Source organism: Pteropus medius, unplaced genomic scaffold, assembly GCF_902729225.1.
Source record: "Pteropus medius unplaced genomic scaffold, Ma_sr-lr_union100, whole genome shotgun sequence".
Classification (NCBI taxonomy): domain Eukaryota; kingdom Metazoa; phylum Chordata; class Mammalia; order Chiroptera; family Pteropodidae; genus Pteropus; species Pteropus medius.
In genome coordinates this window covers 37,399,395-37,415,440 of record NW_024349800.1, presented here as the reverse complement: position 1 = coordinate 37,415,440, position 16,046 = coordinate 37,399,395, and the positions used below count along the sequence as shown (strand labels likewise).

Genomic DNA, 16,046 nt, shown 5'->3' with positions numbered 1-16,046 from the left:
GAATGGATAATAAAATGTAAATTCTGGGACATTGTCGCCCATGGCTGCATTACTTCGGTGAAGTGAATTACAGAAACCCAACTAGCTGTTGAAACCTAGGTGATCTATTTCTCTCCTCTCTGTTTCACTATGACAGTCACTATGAGTTTCACTGAGCTCTCTCTAAAATCCATTATACCCTCAAATTATAACAATAAAAAAGGCCTCCAAAAAGAGCTTTTTTTTTTTTTTTTTTTTGCCGTTAATACTCCTTCTCCCACCCACTCACCATTACCACCAAAATAAGAAAAAAAATTATGACAAGAGTCAGAGTGGGCAGAAATGACCTTCTGGCAGAAAAATTTCCTATAAATTATATAACACACTTAAACTTATATTCAAATAGTTTGATAACTTTCAAATGCACTGGATAAATACTTCTCTGTCACAACAAGCAGGAGGGTAAGCACGCTCGTATATACTAATGCCACAAACGCTCTCAAGAAGCAAACTAAAAGGCCTGATTTTTGACAGAGACATTTAACATCCAGGTGGGTAACACTAATGTGTTTAACAAGTTAACTCTTTCAGATACCTGAGGATACAGGCAGTTTCTAATTTGTTCTAATGTACTGAAGAGGGTGTCATCCCACTCAAAATCCAGTTTGTGTGAGAGACATGTGAAGGCCATCCTGTAGTACAGGTCAGGATCTCTCAGAGTAGAGTTTTAGAGGACAAATCAGACCCCCTTTGCATTTTGGAGAGAGCTTCAAGTCCTAACATTGAGGCTCCTCATGAATATCATGAATCTGAGGTCCAGACCAAAGTGAATTCCCACCCTGTCCATGAAAGGATCTGGCAGGTCAGAAATTTGGTTACGTGGGCCATCGAGATTTCTGGCCAAGGTCATGCTTTCCATGGTTTATGTTACATAAGTTTCGAATTAAACTAAGCACATGAGTAGATGAACGTGGAACTTTCTCTGAACAAGTCATACCTCTGATTATAGGTTTTCCCAAAGCCACTTCTGAAGGTAGATCACTACTTCCTTAAAACAGGAAAGCAAGGCAATTCTGTTGTTCTAAATATATCTTCACCAGCTATATACTTAACTATTTTATAGATTCTTAAAACAGAAAAATCTTATCTCAGTAACACAGAATAACCGATGATGGGGATTCTCAAGCGTTGATACTAACCAAAGAAAGAAAATGACTTTGTATCCTTTCTAGTCTGAAACAGCATGGCAAATTGAACATTTCTTTAAGACTTTAGGTTTTAGTTTTAAACTTAACATAAATGTTACATTCTTCTCTATACTCTGTTTTTACATAGAATAATGGTGTCCCTTTCCCCGATCTTTGATTTAATTTGGTTCTCTTATACCCTGTTTAATTCTGCAGTGCTGCTTAGCCCTGGCACTATGTACTCTGTAGCTCTATGCACCACTATGTACCTCTGATGGAGTGTGTGCTCTCCAGTCTGAAATGCATGAACCCAAGGGATATGTTTACCTCGTTTCCAGGGATTGTCCAAACTTGAACCATTACACGCGTGGCTCTAGAATTGATGAGGTGGCTCTAGAATTGATGAGTCTTCCAGAAGGAAGTTACTCATGAAGTAAGTTCCATTCTTCCAGAGTAACCCATTTTTGCTTTTTAAAAATTGATTGTACATTTTCCCATATCATGTTAGGCCTAGAGAGAGTATTTATTCATGACCATGGGAGGCCTGTTACAAGGTCCTAGGACAGAGTTCTTCAAGAGTACAGTTTTAAAAATTTGCAGGACATTTTTTTACCATCACAATATTGGGAGAAGCTACTGGCCAGGGATGGAGATCAAAGGATACCAGTCCCTTGTCTCCCATCACAATTAACATCTTATCCAACGTTTATGTAATAAAAAAAAAATCTTAGCTGAGAACAAAACTTTATTTTACATATAAGCATAAATTATTTTTATGCGATTTTACTTCTCTGAATTTTCCAGAAATATAGCTACTTGTAAATCAAAAGAGGACTATATTTTGTTTTGTTCAGTGTTTTTCTAGTCCTAAAAATCATGTCAATTGATAGCAAAAGCCTCTTGTGGTAATTGAGTCTTCCAAATCGAACACCTACATCATTATGTAATTGCCATTGCTATATTTAGGATGATTCTGCATTTAGGAGCAAGCGTCTCAATGCTTCCATATGTCTTCTAGTACTGTCCCACTTGAATACCGACATATTAATATACGTATTATTTACGATAAATTATCCTACTCTAGTGTTCTATTTAGGGCATTAAAAATATCTTTAGAGGTAGGTGATATTACTTAAGAGTTTTATTTCAGGAGAGCAAAGGAAATAAAAGATAGTTATTACAAAAAGGGGTTATTGGATGTGCTAGAGTGAATAATCACTGCTCTAAGTGGTGGTCTAGTTGAGTATACATTAGAGTTGCCTCTTTGCACAGTTGCATGTTGACCCCTGAAGAATTTCTTTAGAAAAATGTGATTTAATGTAAAGACCTTGACAGATTAGCAAAGTGTTAAGACACATACTTCAAAATCGGACAGACTTTAAATCACATCTTGGCCTTGAGACTTAGAATTGTATGACCTTGGGCAATCTATTTACCCTCTGGTAGACTCCATTTCCTCAACTGTAAAATAAGATGACTTGTGAAAGTCCTCCAACAAGGTTACTGTTGCTTTTATTCTCCTGATCACTCGTAATGAAAAGAGTCTCATGCCAGATTACTTTAAATGTCTTCAGAATTCAGGTCCCCAAGAAAGATTATGCTTCTAAAGAGCTAATCCATTTCTTCCTAGACAGTGGGAGCCATTTTATTCATGCCATTTTACTCTTTGACTGCTAGTGAACATGCAGCTAAGTACCTATGCTTAATTGCTGGGGCTTTCCTCAAATAGGGCTTCTTAATATGGTATGCCCCTACTCTAGTCCCTCCTCCACTTTTCCCTTCCTACTAAAGTTTGGTCTTTCATTCTGTGTTGTTGGTTGTTGGTCTTATTGTTCCTGTGCTTTTGTTGTAAGTTGTCTCAAATCCTTTTGAAAGTAGGTGGAAAGTAAATAAAAATAATGAAATAATAAGACTTTTCTTTATGGTACTTTGTAGTGTTTATTTATATAGGTGGAAAATTTCCTGTTATCCTCTTAATTTATACTGTTTGTTAATTAATTAGATATTTATTGTATCACTTCTTTGGGAAAATATGACAATACTAAGATGATATTTTACCCCAAATACTCATCTATAGAGTTAGTTCGATGTAAATTATCTAGTTTTATTTTCTTAGCAGAAATCAGAAGAATAATACATATTGCTGTATGCCACTGTGTTACTATAGAACAGTGGTTCACAAAATTTTTGGTCAGGACTTTTAAAAATTATTGAAGATTCAAAGAGCTTTTGCTGATTTATATCTCAGTATTTGTATTAAAACTATGAAATTAAAACTGAGATATTTAAAAAATATTTACTTACACATCACTTAAAATAAACCAATTATATACTAACATAAATAACAGTTTTTAATAGAAAATAGTAATATTTTCCAAAACAAAAACAATAACAAAATATTTAGAGAGAAGAATGGAAGAATGGTATCATTTTTATAAACCTATTTAATGTTTGTCTTTTTTTTTATTGAGGTATAATTGACCTACAACATTATGTTAGTTTCGAGTGTATAATATATTGGTTCAATATTTGTATATAGTATATTGAGAAATGATCACCACAGTAAGTCTAGTTAACATCCTAATGTATGTCTTAACGGAAGACAGCTAGATTCTCATATCTGCTTCTGCATTCAGTCTGTTACAATACATATATCACATAGCCTCATGAGAGAATCAGAGTGAAAAGGGAAAATATGTGTAATTATTATTATTATCAATTATTAAAATAGTCTGGACCTTATGGACCCAGCCCCCCAAAAAAGTCTTGAGGATGCTTAGGTCCCTGGATCACACTTTGAGAACTAAAGAGCACAACCAATGAAAATGGCAATACTATAAGAAATGAAAATAATGTTTTGCCCACATTTCAATTTTTAATGGTTTCAGTGAGCTGCTGAGTTTTTAAAAATGCCCCTGTTATGCTTCTCCCAAAGTTCATAGAAATATTAAGGTCAAACTATGGTTGACAGGAATGTTTGGGTTTTTCCTTCAAGATCTGGCCATTGTATTTTAAAAGCTACTAGTGATATATCGAATCAATGTTATCTTTTTGGCAGTAGATTTTTTAAAAATATATGTATTGAACAGAGATAATCCTTTTTGTTGTGCCATATAGGAAGACTTAGCTTTTTTATCCTTATAATCTATAATAGTAAAACTAGTTTTATGAAGCCATTATTTTTGTTTGTATGTATTGCTTGTTATGTCATCTTTATACCATTCACTAACTAGAGTAGAGCAATTGATTTCTCTTATTCCTGCTGTGAAGTGGTTCATATTGAAAGATAGATGCCTTGCCTAATTTACAGAGCAGCATTAGGTTCAGAATGAGTTAGCATGGAAGAACAACACATTTTATTTTACTGTATTTTATTTAGTTTTCTTTATTTAGGTAATAGCAATAATGATTGCGAGCAAACCTTTAAAGCCTTTGTATTGCAATGAGGATTCTCTAAGGATATTAGCTCTGCTTAAGTGCGATGGAATCTCTGCTGCAGTGTGATGGTGGTGCTAGTTCAAGTAATTACTTGGGTTTTCTGTTTCTCTTTCCATGAAAGAACAACCTTAAACTTTCAAGTATTTCAACAGGAGAGTATGGAGGCTGCCAATATTTAACTTGCCCAACAGTGTTAGGTCTAGGATGTTTTGAAGTGGCGGAGGTAATAGAGTTTTCTGTTTATGAGACACATCCCAAATCCCTTTAGGTTTCAGATGGGTGATAAAATAAACATGGTTAAGAAGCGTCAACCACTGCTTCTAATGGCAGCAGCACTCCCTGCTGGGCCTAGTAAATCACCTTCATATCACATCATTGTCCTTTTCATAGAAGATTAGATTATGCCTTCACCTAAAAATAGTTTGTCTATATATACATATGTGTATATATATATCACTTTTTACTTTCCCAAGGATTTTCAGAAATGTCAGTTAGGTAGTTATAGACTTTCAAGTTTAGAAAGGAATCTTAAAGATGATCTATTCCAACACCCACTCACCTCCAACCCTTGTTTAATCTATTCACAGTGTTGTTCCAGCTTTGCTTGGATATTTCCAATGATAAAACTCGTGATTCCTAAGGCAAATATTTTGGACAGGTCCAATGACTGGGAAAGCTTTTTCTCAATTTGACCAGAGACAAACAGATACCCTTTTTCACACTATAGCACTTCATATGTTTGAAGACAACTCCCATGTTTCAGTCTATCTTGATGAGCCTTCTCTTCTTCAGACTCAGTCAGTTCTATTCTTTATCTGAAAATTTGTCAGCCCCTTTACTTCCCTTGTTCTGTCTCCTGTTGACCTGCTCCAGTTTTTGGCATCCATCTTAAAAATATAATACCCAGAATGACACTCATTACTCCTGATGCTGAATTACCATTATAGAAGAGAGTGGGGCCATCTGCTCTCTATTGCTATTATCTGCTAGTGGATCTAAAGATCTTCTAGCTCCTTTGGCAGTTGTATCACATGGGCTTATACTGTACTTATAATCCATGGGAAGAATGTCTTAACCACATCAACTATTATTAAGCTATGTTTCCTTCCTCATTTGTAAATGGGACATGCACATTCAAAACTCAGCTCATTAAAATTTGAAGGGAAAGTGTTCTTTTTTTTAATGGTGGAAATAACTTTTTATTTCAATGCAATTTTAAATCTACAGAAAGATTCAAGAATAGCTTGAAAGGATTACCATGTATCATTCGCCTAGATTCACCACTTGTTAACATTTATCCCATTTACTTTATCATTCTCGATATATAAAAATTGCATAGATATATATAAATAGTTATTTTTTTTTCTGAACAATCTGAGAGTAAGTGGTAGACATCATGCCTTTTAAATATTTATTTACCAAGAATAAGATCATTTTTTAAATAGCTATGGTATAGTTATAGAATTGGGAAATTTAACATTCATATAATGCTGTTATCTAATCCTTAGTCCATACTCATTTCACCAATTACTCTATTAAAATCCTTTATAGCTATTTGCGGTGGGGGAGGGGGGGAGGTTACAGAATCCAATCCAGGATTATGCATTTCACTCAGGTGTCTTCTCATTTCTTCACCTTAGAAGAAAAGATATTCTTATGATTCAGAAGTCGGGTAGTAGCCATGGAGATTCCCCAGGACTTCGTCCATAGTTTTCACATCATTGACTCAGCAAACATTCAACTACCATCTTCAAGTAAAAAATAAATGAAGAAGTCTGTTCATCTTTGAGCATTTCCTTCTGTGTTATCTTGGTTAGCATCTTTACTATGGATATTTCAATGTAAACATTGGAGGGCAATAACCTTCTAAAAGTTGTCACTCTCTTTCCATTCAAGTCCATTTTTATAAGCTTTGCATTTGATGAGCCTTTTTTTTCCTTCCTGTAAATACAGCATGATCATTAACTGAGTCTTCTTGGCCAAAGACATACATGTTGGTCATGCCCCTGTGCCCCTGTACTCTTGGGGTTTTGCTCACCTGTAACTTCTTACCATTCAACCCACTTTAACCATCCAAACTCTGTTGATTTCTCAAGATACCATCTTATTTGTGAATCTTTCCACTCATTTATATAACAAATATACACTGATCTATATGACAGGCAGTGCTCTTAGGTGCCAGTGGTACAGCAATGAGCAAAACAGGCAAATATCTTTGCCATATGAAACTTTTGTTATAGTAGGGCAAGACAGTCAATAAATAAAATAAGTAAAATTTATACTAAGATGATGATAAGTCTAAGGAGGAAAAATAATAGGCTCAGGAGATAAGGAGGATGGGAGAGGTATAGCTTAAAGAGGGTGTCGAGGGAAGGCCCTGTAGGTCATTACTGAACCAAAGCCTCTGAACTCTGCTTTCTCTAAATTCTTCAGTTCATAAAGTAGCTGATCTCAAACAATTGGGCCCTAATTATTTCATGATAATCTGTTTATTAAAAGCAGCAGAGTAGAAAGTACCTGGGTTTTAAAAGTAGACATTGAAGTAAATCTGGATTTAGTTACCTAGTGAACCCAGTAAATTATATAATTGCTTTAAGACTACAATTTTGTGATCTATAAATGAGGCTAATGACACTTTATAAGTTCGTTAAGATGATTAAATGAAATTGCAAATGTGAAGCACCTAGGATTGTTTGAGCCATTGTAAGTCTTTAACGAATGCTAATAATCTCCTGTTGTCTTCTCTATGTGGAATGCTTCTTTGGTTTTACCCATAGGGGCTAGCTCAGTGCTGGCCATCAAATAGATGCGTAATAAACATGTTGATTAACAATGTCCTATTATTGACTTTCATTCACTAATTAATTCACATAACATTTGCTAAGTGCTTATTATATACAGGGTGCTATGAATATTAATACAACCCTAAGGTATTTATAATTTAATAGAGGAGATAAGACAAATACACAAATTAAGCGAGAATGCAAAGACAAATACAATAAGAGAGGTGAGCACAAAGTGTTATTAGTATTCAGATGAGACTGCCCCCTCAAAGGAGGGAAAGTTTCAAGAAGGGGTGACATTGGAACTATGTCTTAAATTCCCAGTAGGATTTTAAAGGAGATTCCAAAAGGAAAAGGAGGCAGAAAGCGAGCAGAGGCTAGCATTGGAGAATGGTCTCGGGAACTCGGGGACTATCAGGTGCTTCAGTTTGGCTCACTGTGATTCACAAACCTGGATATAGAATAGAATCCCCAGGGAAGCCCTTTAGAAACTACCGATGCTCAGGCATACCCTTAGGAATTGTGATTTAGTTGTTCTGGGATGGGACCGAAACATTGCTGATATTTTTTAAGCTCTCAAGGTGGTTCTACTGTACAGCCATGGCAGAGAATTCCTAACCTAAAATAAGGGGGCAAGCTGAAGAACAGGAAAGAACAACATTTTGGAATTATATTATAGAGGCCTCATTTTAGGTTAAGAAGTTTGATTTTAATTCATCAAGTTATTGTTTTTGAACCAGGCAATGACAACTTGACCTCTCCTGAACTTCCTGAATAGTTTATCAGACTTCTAAGGCATTTGTGCATAATATTCCTGTCCTCACCGTATTCCTGTGATTGGTTATATTTCGTATGTGCTCTATGAGCATCCTGAGGGTGAAAAGGGGGTCGTACTCATATTTCTATCCCTTTTAGTGTCTAGTGTTGTCTTACATGTATATACCCAATAAAACTCTGGTGAATGAATTAATTAGTCAAGGATTAGGGCTGCAATTAGATTTGAGATCCGTATGTCAAATGAGGAAACTATTGCAATATGAGGGCCCAGGTAAGAACACTGACTGCAGGAGTGAAGAGAAGGTATACATGAGACCTCCCACAGAAGCAATGTTTACATTTTGTCCTTTAAAGTGGGGCAAATCACTCACCTATCAACTTGACTCAGGGTCAAAAAGGACTAGGAAAAATGTGGAGACAAGGAAAGAATTGGGCAAGACCTGGGAATTTAGGGGAAGAGTTCAAGTTTAAATAACTTACATTGAAACTTCAGAGATATATCCAGATTAAGCTGTTTTTCAGGCAGTTGGAAATGCAAGTTTGATCTTTGGAAAGAGGTTAAGAGATTTAAACTTATAACTTAAGTATACATAAGGAAAAAATGAAATGTGTTGGAAAAAGTGTCCAACATGAATAAGGGTGGTGGGAGGTAGTGTTTTTGAGGAGAATTTCAGACAGTTTCATTCAGTTGTTGATCATCTAAGAAATAAATACTGAAATAATTTGAGGCTTTCTAATATTGTCTACCCCAAATTTGACTAAATTCTACCACTTGTCTTTAATATTTTCTCACTGTACTGCTGACTCTCAGCTTAATGAAAAAGTCCAGGGCTTCTCCTGGGCCCCTGGCCCCCAACATGTGATAAGCAGACTAAGCAGTACCCAGTTGTCCTGAAGCTTACCGTGCTGCAATCAGGGTAGATAGGTTGGAGCCCAAGGTCTAGTTCAGGTAGGACAGGGGGAGACCCACCACGTTCTCCAGTCCACCTTTGCCAGTAGTAACACTGACCTTGTATTTTGATCTTTTGGCTCCTGGTTTCTGATCTCATTAATTAGAATCCATGGAGAAGAAGTAACCGATTTGCCAACCTTCACACCTGCACTTACAAACCTTAGATCTTTGTACAGGCCATATACAGAGTCTGAAGATATAGATGAGCATATTCATCTAGGCATTTCATAAAATGTTCTGAAGTAGACATTTTAGCTGTGGGAGAGGTGAGACCCCAGAGGCCTTTGCATCAGCTTGTACTTGGAAAGAGAGCCCACTTCTCACTGGGAGCTTCAGGATCCAACAATTTCCTGATGCCCCTTCCCTTCTAGGTAAAGTCTCCTAACTTAATTGGAAGGTGCCCCATCTTCCTCTTAGGGACTATGTTGACTAATTCCATCATGACTCACTCCCCTACCCACCTCTGTCACCAGCAGAGGATATTCCCATTAGCTCTCTCCTCAGGGCCCTTGCAGCCCTCCCAGAAGTTGGAGATTATTTCTCTTCTATCCTTCTGCTACTGCTCCACATTGCCACTTTTTTCCTTTCTTCTGCCATCACCATAAAAGCATGTGGCAATATCACTCATCTTAAGAAAAGGAAAGAAAAGACCTCTCTTGACTCTGTAGCACCTCTAGCTAGCTATTTTGTTTCTCTGCTCCCCTTCACAACAAACAAACACGGATTGCTCGTCTCTACCTCCAAAGTTTCTGATTCAGTAGGTCTGGGGTGGGAGGTGGCAATGTGTATTTCTTATAAGTTTTCAGGTGATGCTGCTGATCCAGGAACTACACTTTGAGAAACTCTGCCTTCGTCCATTCTGTCTTTTTCACATCACTTTTAGCCAATCTTCCCTCCAGGGTTTCTTAGAGCTTACACTCTCTGCCTAAACATAGCCCACCTCCTCTGCTCACATGGCATCCTTTTTGTCATAGAAGTTCTTGACCTCTCAATCTTTTCTAGGCCCTGGTCATCTTAGTTGACTCCACCAGGTCTTCCCAGCCCCGGGAGCAGATAGCTACCTAGGGAATGCTTGCAGTTTTAATGAATGCTGCCGTTTTCTTCAAGTTAACATGTAGCTTTTAAAAGGTCCCAGTAGTACTGATTACCTGATTTGGTAGTCTCCCATAGGAGTGTGTTGTGTGATGATATTATTTTGATGTAATTTTCAATCATGAATCAAACTCATTGTCTTGTCATGCTCCAGTACCAATTCTCCTTCCCCAGAACCCTTCCCTCTTTTTTCCTTAAAAATTTCACATAAAATCTATAAGTTTTCCTGTCCTATTTGTGACACCCTTTTATTTTTCTAGGATATGCATAACAATCTCAAACATCTTAATAACAAAGTCTCAGGTGGGTAATAGGTGTGCAGAATAAAAATTAATACAAATATTTAATTCTTCCTTCTTAATTTAGAGCAAGGTTTCTGAACAATGATACTATTGACTCTCTGGACTGGATAATTCCTTGTTGTGTGGGGCTGCCCTGTGCATTGAAGATGTTTAGCAGCATCAGTGGACTCTACTCACAATGCCGGTAGCACCCTGCTCCCATCCAGTGTGACAACCATAAATGACTACAGGCATTGCCAAATGTCCCTTGAAGGCCAAATCTTCTCTGGTTGAAAACCACGGATTTGGAGACATCTCATGCTTAATTTTTTATGGGTGGTAAAAGTGTAAGGCGTATGGCATGTGTGTGTGTGTGTGTGTGTGTGTGTGTGATATTATCACCTGTTAGGCATTTAAATTCCAAACCTTAAACTTTTTTAACCTTCTCCGTTTCTTTCCTATTATATATTTCTCTAACGTCTACAACGAAAGGAGGAGGTTATAGTTTTGTAATTGTTTTTTTACGGATCCTCGACCACATTTCTACAAGACAAAAGGCAGCTCTCACCAAACACAGAAGCGCAGACCCCAGGACAGACTTTAGATTCTTTTCCTATCCCTCTTGCAAGTACTAATCTCACCATAGGATGGTGATAGTTACTGCGATTAATATACTTTTAACTGTAATGCGATTATAGAAAATCATGCCAAAATTGCGAGAACTAAAACTTGACCTGCCCTGACAGAATGAAGAAAACTCGGTACCATTTTCCCTGACCCCCTCTCCCCTACACTCCCGAATAGTCTTGCTTCTTAATGAGTAAGAGTAGTTTAAGCTGCAATTATTTCTTCTTACACTGACTGTCCTTTTCACCCTGATTACTCTTTGGACGTATAATGGGGAGATAGCTGCTTGCAGGCTAGCAAGGAGGTCTGGTGAATGGCAGCAATACATGCTTAGGAAGAGTGCATTCCACTCTCAGAACAACCTGCCCAAACTGAATGCAGCTCACAAGTGGAGTGGAGAGAGCTTTTTACAGTTTTGATTTGAAATGCCACTTTTCTAGTTTCTATAGCTAAAACAGTAAATAATTTTGTGGGTGTTTTTCTTTTTAGCTGCTCTTAGTTTGACATGTGCTGAACCCCTCCTGAATTTACTTTTGCAGAACAAGACAACCATTTGTACCATTAGGCCACTGCTCCTTTTTAGTTGAGTTTAGGGACCTTCTTCTCCAATTTAGTCTTTCTTTGACATGAGAAGAGAATCTATTCATTCAAGGGGAACACCATGACAGAGCTGAAGAATATGCCTCAGGAATGTAGAGGGCATCGTGTCTCTTTCCCTATTTCAGAAATTCAGAGTTGCTTTATTTGCCAGTCTATCAACCAAGTGCCAGGTTACTGGACACTTTTATATGTTTATAGTTTTGTATTGACTGAGATAATAACAACTCTGAAGCGGTATAAGATCTACAAGTACCCTGTGAGTCACAAAAAAAGTCTAAACAATAACGATGTTGTGTATAGTTTTAAGTTTTAAGTGTATTCAATCTATTTGTAGCGATTTGAAAAGTAGAAATTCTTATAGACACTTCATAACCACTTAATCAAAATAAATCAATGCCTCAGTTATCTGTAATTTTCTCTTAAGACAACTTTAGACACTGAAATGAGGAATAATAATCTTAATTAATTGTCTGTTTCTTGGCAGATGACAGAGCACCTCCATATATATGATCTTATTTGATTTTAAAAATTGACATGATGAGCAAAGAAAAAACCTTTGGTGCCGTGGATAGTTTAAAAAAAAAAAAAAGCCAAAATCTAAGGTATACTTGTATTATGATCAGTTGGTTTGCTGCAAAAGAAAAAGGAGAGTTCTGATTTGGTGGTGGTAGCTATATAAACCAAGGCACTTGCTGCAAAACTTAGAAACATGGGAGAATGATAGATAAAGGAGCCAGGCAAAATGAGAATGGACAAAGGGAAGGAGAGGGTAATATGAAGGGAGACTGGAGAACAGTGAGATTGCTGGAAAGAGAAGAAAGATTTAATCACTAGTATGAGGAAATGAGAGCATCAGTTACCAAGAAATCGAGAAAGGTGGGGGCAAACAGCTGATCAGAGTGTTAAGATACCCGCCCCCAAGGCACTAGGCTCACAGAGTAAAACAGTCCAATGCATGTCTGGTTCCAGGCACCTCGAAGCTCTTTATACCATTCCGGCACAGTAACTAATCTTCAAAGCAAACCCTTTTCGTAATGAAAGAAGAAAAGTTTGAATCGTCTTTACTATTTTTCCTACCAAGGAAGTCTATGTGGAATCACTCATTGTCTGATAGGGCTCACTAAATTTGACATTCCTATCAGACTTATCTGATATCTCATTTCCCTGCTGTGCTGTACACAACAGTTGATTGGAATATAGTCAGTTTTTTATTATCTGAACTATTTAAGATGGGAGGAAATGTTGATAATCCAACATGGTAATGCAACCTACCGTGATTTATATTTGGTTATTTACATTAGTATTTATGCCGTACACTTATCACTTTGTATTATGATGATCTGTTTACATCTGTCTTCTCTATTGACTATCAGTGCCTCGATTGCAAGGACCATCTTAGTACCAAAACCCAGAGCACTATCTCTGGCACATAGCTGTGGTCTAATAAATGTTACTTCAATAAATGATTGAAGAAATAGATATATCTGATCTAACACTTTACCGTGAACAAAGTAATGCCACCACACAATGAAAACACAGCCAGTAACACCTGGAAAGCTTAACTGCTTGTCTCTCAGACTGCTGTGAAGCCCCCAACCTCAACCCGAGTGCCCTACTGTAAATCTTTCCCCAGAACAACGAAAGTGGTTAAGTGTTCAGGTGTCAAAATGGTACCCTGCTGGGCTGCAGGCCCGCACACAAAGTTATATTACATTGAGTTGGAAATGCTAACAAAGCAAGTAATTAAGCTGAGTAAGTGCTAACTTGCTTGAAAGCAAGATTTGAAGCTGATAAACCGAAATGCTGATAATTAAGAGTTGATTATACAGCTTTGTTGTTTCTCTACCCTGCTAATAGCCTCTCATTCTTGGCATGTAATGATTTCTTCCCCACAAGGGACAAAAAAAACCTCAACCATCCATCTTCTCCACTTCTCTCCCATCCTCCACCTGTGGTCTTGATCCTTCTCTCCTTTCTTGTCTATCTCTTGCATCTTTTTACCTCTCCCTCTCCACTAATTTCTTCTCTTTTGTTTACAGACATTCTCAGCAGTTAACATCCTTTAAAAAAAAAAAAAAAAAGCAAGCCAGCAAATAAGAGTCCAAGAGTCTTCCCTTACTCTACGTTCCCTTAAGCCTCTACCATCTTTCTACATTCCCTAAACTCTTGGAAAAAGAATCTGCACAACTTGTGTCCCCAGGTTGATTGCTGAATACTTCTTATTCCTCTAATAAAGCTCTTTCAGAACTTATAGATATATTCTTAATTGTGAGCTTCCCGAATCTTCATTTTTCTTCATCTCGGCAGCATTTTACATTGTCGACTTACCTCATTTCTGAAATGTGTTCTTTGGTGACTTCCATGACATTTTACCTTTCAGGTTTTCTTCTTAGTTATTACTTTTTCTCTCCTTCCTCGTCTTAACTTCCTTCCTTCTTTCTTTCTTTTCTTCTTCCTTTCTGATAAGAGAGAGAAGAAAGAAACTAATATTTATTGTTGTTTAAAATAAATCGTATGCTGGGTAATGTGCCAAATTTTCAAACATTGTCTCCTTTTACACTCACAAAAACCCTAGGATATGACTATTATTGTCTCTTTTAAAAATATTTACTTACTTATTTATTTATAATTGTGGTAAAATATACATAATATAAAATTTACCATAGTAATCATTTTTAAGTGTACAGTTCAGTGTCATTAAGCACATTCGCATTGTTGTGCAACCATCACCACCATCCATCTCCAGAACTCTTCTCATCTTGCAAAACGAAAACTATGTATTCATTAAACAACAACTCCCTATTGCCTCCTTTCCCCAGCCCTAGCAACCACTCTTCTACTTTTTGTCTCTATAAATTTGACTAATCTAAGTACCTAATATAAGTGGAATCATACAGAATTTGTCATTTTGCAACTGGCTTATTTCACTCAGCATAATGTCTTCAGGGTTCATGTATGTTGTAGCCTGTGCCAGAATTTCCTTCCTTTTTAAGGCTGAGTGATATTCCATTGTATGTATATATCACATTTTGTTTATTCATTCATCTGTTTACTATCCTCATTTTATAAATGATGAAGTTGTGGCTCAGACGAGTGAAATAACTCATTGAGGTCACATAGCTTTTGTTCTAAATTCTATTCTTCTTCTCTCTCTCCTCTCCCTGCTGACCTTATCCCACATTTTATAACCCCCATATGGTCTTTAAATGTAAATCTTAAATTTAACTTTAGTACTAAATCTAGTTCTGTATTTCAAGTAGATCCACCAGAATATCCTTCTGGTGCCATTGACTCTCCATGCACAAAAATAAGCCCGTCATCATTTGATCCTCAAAATAGGCTTGTTGTCTGATACCCCTGTTGCTGTTAATGATACCACAAATTCTCCAGTCACCTGGACCCTAAACCTGTGAGTCATCCTTGAGCCTCTTTTTCCTACATCCTCTAAATTCAGTGTCATAAAAATCTTGTCAACTGTGTTTCCCTAATCCTTGTCATACCCATTCAGCCTTGCTGTCCCTATAGAAGAGGTCCGACAGTCGGGTAGATCTGAGAGCTTGGGTTGGGTTCAAACCCCAGCTGGGTCACTTACTGGCTTTGAGAGGAGCGAGAATGTTGGGCTCATCACCTGACCTCATTTTCCTCATCTGTGCTAGAAAGCCCCATATGTAGGTATTTTGATCACTAATGTGATATTTATAAATAGTCCAGCACAGTGCTAAGTGTTTAGGAGATAATAGGTAAATGGTATTTCTTTCCTCTGATTTAAAATTTTTATCTTCCTACATCTAGTTCACTAGCCTTCATCCATTATAAAGATACTTCTCTCAGCATTTAGTCACTTGCAGGAAACGAACCTCTGAATTTTTTAGCATTATGTTTTATTTTACAACATTCTGTATTCTGTATACCAGTCAGAGGACAGTGATTGTGTTTAGGGTTGACCCTTCATATTTGTGTTTGGGATTTGATTTGACATTTAGAATTCCTAAAACAATCTTGGAGGGAATTTCCATTTCTTCGACTGCTTCATCAAAATTGTCTTATACGAAACAATTGAAACCTGCAAAATTTATTGAGCTCAGTCTCGTTTTTAAAAAGACTGCAGTAAAGTCAGTGAAGTGACGTTTCCATGATTAAGATCAGTTGGAGGGGTTAATAGAGAGGCAGCATGAGCTTATTCATAACTTTATTTTGAGTATGCCTAGAGTTTTAACTGGGATAAGTGGAGTCAGCAAATATCCCTACTTCCCTCCCCACTCCTAGCACATCAAAGTACGATTTGGCAAAAAAAAAAAAAAAAAAAAAAAAAAAAAAAAAAAAAAAAAAA

The 16,046-nt window shown here is 36.9% G+C and overlaps 1 protein-coding gene across 1 annotated transcript in view; it reads left to right on the top strand.

The window, feature by feature from the left end:
- The window catches only part of CAMKMT (calmodulin-lysine N-methyltransferase), a 339,386-nt gene that overhangs the window by 255,384 nt on the left and 67,956 nt on the right, over positions 1–16,046 (top strand). The gene's annotated exons all lie outside the window — the stretch shown is intronic.